Source organism: Arachis duranensis, chromosome 8 (assembly GCF_000817695.3).
Source record: "Arachis duranensis cultivar V14167 chromosome 8, aradu.V14167.gnm2.J7QH, whole genome shotgun sequence".
Taxonomy (NCBI): domain Eukaryota; kingdom Viridiplantae; phylum Streptophyta; class Magnoliopsida; order Fabales; family Fabaceae; genus Arachis; species Arachis duranensis.
The window spans coordinates 43,518,549-43,524,685 of NC_029779.3; positions in this window are offsets into that span (position 1 = coordinate 43,518,549).

Genomic DNA, 6,137 nt, shown 5'->3' on the forward strand with positions numbered 1-6,137 from the left:
ATACTAAAGATATATTCTAAAAGTATAATAATAATTTTAAGTTTTCGATGATTTTAATGCATTAGAAATATAAAAAGTTTATCTTTTTTATTATTTTAAATAAAGTATTTTGTCCGATGTTCTTAAAATATGTTTTTGGAATACATGTTAGCAAAATTCTATATATAAAATCAAATTAATAAGAAACAAAACATTGTGATACTATTCTATTAATAATTTATTTAGTTGACGTTTATATTTTTTCATTTTTTTTACTCAACTTTAATCTTTATTAGTAAATTACAAATGTATTTTGACGATTAATTCTTAAACATAAATTGAATAAAAAATATTTAAAAATTAGCTGAAACAATTAAAATTAAATTTGGTCTTTTTTTATTAAATAATTGAATAATTATTAGATAATCTATAAAATATCTAACAGAAATATGAGAGATTTAACCTTTTTTTTTTAAATATCATTCATCACCTATAATTCATAAAAAGTGTATTTTGCTATTTTAGAGACTTAAATAAAAAAATTTATTAGTTAGAAGAGATAATCAATCTACTATTTTAATTTATCTTACATTTACAATCATTATATATATTAAATATTGGACAAATCACATAAATAAATTATTAGGGTTTTAATTTTACATGAATATCCTAAAAAAAATGTTACATGCATGTTTTGATTGATATTTTTTATATATAAATTGAATGTAATAAATTTGATTTAGCCATTCTAGTAGTAAATCAAATCAATAAGATTTAAATTAGTAGTTATATATGTAAATTTAAATAACAAAATTCGATTTAGTATGGTTTGAAATTTGGAATGAGCTACTAATATCAAATCGAAACATGGAGCCTCAATTTTGACCCATGAAAAATCGAAACAGCTTACATCAATTTAGACTCCTGGTAAATCGAATGCATTAAAGTTGATTTAGTATATATATGTTTATATATATAATTTGAATCCACTTGTTTCAAATTATATTTCACTATCTCCCTACGCCTCAAAACGTACCATCCAGAGAAAAATTTAGAAAAATACCACAAGATTCAAACTGTAGAAATGGAAGATGACCCGAATTATATCTATTGGTCAGACAAAGTTGTCCATATTACTGGTAGCATCTATAAAATGGTTAGTAAATAAAATTTATTTTCTTTAAGATAGATCAGAGTTGCTAGTACTATTAAGTTTCTTAGAATTTGATTAAACGCGTTATTAGAATTTTTAAACTATAAATGATAGTTAGAGTATTAATTTAGTAGTTTGTTAGAATTTTGTGCCTACAAATACAAGTTAGAGGAGTGATAAATAACTGTTAGTTAGAGTAGTGATTAGAAGTTCTATTAGAATTTGTAAGTTTTAAATGTTAACAGTTTAAGTAGGTAAGTTTTCTTAGCTTTTAATTTTATTTAATTTAGGTTTTAAATGTTAGATTAATTAGATAGTAGAAGTTTAGTAAGGATTTAATTTAATTTAATTCTTAAATGTTAGATTAACTAGGCACTAAAAATTTATTTAGAATTTAATTTAATTTAATTTAATTTAAGTATTAAATGTTAGATTAACTATATTAAGGTTTGCAATATTTTTACACTAAAATTTATTTTTTTATTAGAATTCTCCATTTTAGTTGATTTTTTATTTAACTTTGGATATGAATTTTTTTAATTTGTTGGGGATATGGATATTATCAGATTATTTGTTTGGAGTTAGTGTATTTTGTCCAAAAGGGCATCCATTACTTAATGATCGATAAGTAAATTGTTTTGTTAATTATTATGGTTTTTAGAGAATTTTTTCATTATCATGCAGCCCAGCAATGTATGAGCAACATGAAGAGACAATATGGTATGTCCCTAGACGACAGGATCATCTGTACTTGCAAATGGCTAGTTTAGCACATCTCGCAAGACTCAACGACCACTAATTTAGGTTAGATAAGCCACTGGTCAGTGCATTTGTATAACGATGGCGTCTTGAGACGCATACATTTCACATGTCATTCAGGGAGAGTACAATTACACTACAGGATGTTTGTGTACATGTTAGGTCTCCCGATCGACAGAGAGTACGTCAGTGGATGTCTGCCAGACTTTGAGCGATACATTGAGGGCATCCGACCTGTATGGGCTTGGTTCGATGGGTTATTGGGTGTGTTGTCTCCGGCGGACTGCATCGACAAGTTCAGTGTGAAGTGCACTTGAATGCAGGAGACATTTAATGACTTTCCTCAAGGCACAGACGAGGAGGCAGTCAGGAGGTATGCGAGGGCATACATCATGATGCTATCAAAAACGCAACTCTTTAGTGACAAGTCCGGTACACGTATGCATATTCGGTGGCTACCGTATGTAGCGGTATTAGAGGATATGGGCAGATAAAGTTGTGGATCTGCTGCTCTCTCGTGGTTATATCGATACTTGTGCTGTGTGGCCAACAGAAATGTGGTTAAGTTCACAGGTCCATACAGACATGGATCTTCTAGTAGTTCTTGAATTTTAGGCCCGATAAATTTGACGCCTTTCATTGGTCGTTGGATGAAAGTAGATATCACATGATAATCAAGTTTCTTGTGATCACTGGCGATTGACATGGCCAGACATGTATGAGGTTTGTTATACCGTCTGGACTCCCAAATACCCTTCCACTACCGAAGAGTGATCCGAATCAATCATCTGCAACTGTTTCCAAACTCCTTATACTTTTTGTAGTACTTGGTCTGATCCAATTCCAACACTTTGTACTCAATCCCACAGCAGATGCTATAAGTCTTCACACATAATACGACTTCCTCTTTATTCTGAAACTGCTGACCAACTTAAAACTCAGCTAGACCTGCAGTGTCATGTGAATCTCTGGCCCCAAAACTGGATTCTACATCCGAGAATCACTGCTGTCTCATAGCCTCTAAGTCTGTAGTTGAAAAGTGCAGGAAGTATTGCTGAGTTCCTGAGTTCGATGCTCCATTAGCCCCAAAAGAAATATTCTTCCCTATATCATCATCGCTATCATCATCAATCATGGTGGGCTCCAAATTATCGTCATCCCGCAAATACATCTTCCACGACATCTGGTTCTCGAACTTTCCCAGAAACCAGCATCATAACAGGAGTATTCCTGTTATCACCTATTTCTGCAATTTCATCGCGATGTAAATTAGTTGTGAAAGACGGAGATGCCACCAAATCCCTCGCAGATTCCATTATAGGCAGAGATGAAGACGCAACAACAGGGGTTGAACTAGAAGTTGCTGCCATTGGTACTGATTGATGATTCCAATTCAATCTTCTTGAACTAGAGACCACATCCCCAAACTTGGCCAATAGTTCATGGGTTCTCATCTCGAAAAACTGGCGACAACAATGAAATAAAACTTGCAAATCGTCATCGCTGTTTATCACAAACGAGTCGTACTTCACCCCATTCAAACAACAGAAATCAAATTTTTATAAAATAACTTCTCCATCCATTTCACTCCATGCAGTCCCAATTTTTGGAGTATGGTATTCTGAAAATCAACAAAATTCGTAGAAGATCTGATAAAGGCACTCAATGAATCCTTGTCAGTAAATTTTATTCCCTCTCGCATTTTTTATCGTCCCTCTGTAGTGCACTAGAACTAAAAAATTATCCTCACTAGCCATTGTGAAATCCACTCTATTAAACATTACACATTTTGATTCTATTTATATAGCACACACTCCATAGTAAATCAAATTAAATTAATTCAATTTAATGAAAATTCATGCATGTACTAGTAAATCGAATAAATTAGATTCGACTTAACATGTTCTACCAATTGCTTTAAATTGAAACAAGTTCACTCGATTTAATATATGTAACGGGCCTTCTTAGTAAATTAAATAATATGGATTCGATTTATATGAATCCAAGGTAAATTGAATTATACTGTTTTAATTTATATGAATTCAAGGTAAATCGATTTATATTGCTTCGATTTATATGAAATTAAGGTAAATTGAATTATATTGCTTCAATTTACATAGTTTTAGGATTTTCATGTTAGTTCTTTACATTTAGGATATTAAAAATGCTATTTGCACACTAAAATTAGCTATTAATGTATTTGTGTATAAATACATATGTGGTTTAATTTATTTTCAATGTCTATTTGTATTTCAACAAGTATTTTATACTGGTGACTGATTTTGGTACTTAATTATGGTGTACATGTAGAATTACTCTTAGAATATTCACGTAAAATTAAAATCGTAATAGTTTATTTATGTGATTTGTCCTTAAATATTAAATATAGATAATAAAATATTATTGAATATTTAATATTTTTATGTTATTTAATTATATATACCTCGATATATTTATATAAAATTTTTTGTTATTCTTATACGCTATATGTTTGTCCCCATGATTTAAAATTTGTAGATTCATCACTGATAAATAAATTTTATATTTAGCAAATTATTATATATTTAATTTAAATTCTTGTAAAAATATTTGAATAAATATTTAAAAATGCATATGAAAAATCAAAATCAAATTCAATTACTTGACATCTGTTTTATTTTTTTTCTAATAATCATTCAAAAAAAGAATTTATTTGAAGTAAAATCGTTAAATTTTAAAGATGAAAACATCTATTTTTTCAACTCATAGTTATTTGCCAAATACTAAAAAGATATAGAAAAGACATACGTGAAGCGAATATTGGAAGTGTTATATACACACACTTGCAGTTATATGAAGATAGGTGCATTTTTGGGAGAAAAAAAAACTTACAATATAATAACAACTTGTATCATATTACATAATATGATTATTAAAGATAAATTAAATACTTATACAAAAAATTTTAATTTGTCCATAACTTAACGTATGACAATGTGAAAAATGATTTATCACAATCATGGAAAGAGATTTTGTACTATACTGTCAAATTCTTTAAAAGAATATTCAAGTTTAAGATAAGTAGAAGTATGACAATTGACAGACGACTTTATTAAACACATAACAATTTCATAACGTGCATTACGGTAGAGTTTAATTATATTTACCTTTATATTCAATTAAATAATAGAGATAAGTATTGTTTTGGTCCTTCACGTTGAGGGTTAGAATTGAATCCATCCCTGATATATCTTTTGATTTAAAATCATTCTTAACGTGTTTTTTTGTATTAAAATCGTCATTTTTAAAAAAAATTAATTTTATTCCTAAAATACCCCTATTTTAATAAAAAAAATTATAAAATTAATAAAAAGAGAAAAGAACACCTTTTCTTCAACCTTTCTCTTCTTCTTTCACTACCACGAGCATCATGATCTTCAATCATCTTCGAAATAATTGGACCAAACATTTAAAAGACCTTCCTCTTCCTTCTTAAACTCCTCCTCCGTTGCAAAATCACTCTCATCAATCCATTTCAATGTATAATCAATAGCTTTGTTAATCTTTGTTAATTAACACAAAAATCCCTAATTCTACAAACACCTATCAGTTACACTTGCAGTACACTGAAAGCAAACCCAGTTAACACACCAAAAATTCATTCAAATCAAAATTCACACAAAAACAAAGGTCTCATAGTGCAGAAGGTAACCAATTCCCCTGCAAGAACCACAGTGTATTTCACAAATTCAATAAATTCAAAAATCAATTCAACAAATCCAGAAATAAAAAATTCAACAAATCAACCCATATTCAACAAATTCAACAACCAAATCAAAAAACAACAAATCAAAATTAGAAGCAAAGGCAGTCACAAATGTAGAAATAGAGGCAGTCATATAATCAGAAACAGAAACTCAAGCAGAAGCAGATGCAGAAGAAGAAGATGCTAATGCAGAAGCCGAAGCTGCAGAAGCAGATGCAGCAGAAGAAGAAGCAGAAAAAGCAGATGCAAAACCACCGGCGCTTGGCCACCCATCCCCAGCGGCGGCGACGGAGCGTCCGAGGACCGGCGACGCATTCCACCCTCTGATCCCTCTCTCTCCTCGGCCACCCATCACCCGCGGACCAGCGACGAAGCATGCACGGACCAGCTCAGCCTCAGATCCCTCTCTCTCTCCTTTGCGCGCCGCCCTGCTCGCGTCGTGCTCCTCTTCCCGGCGACGCATTCCACGGCGGCAGAAGCATGCATGAACGGTCCTTCCAT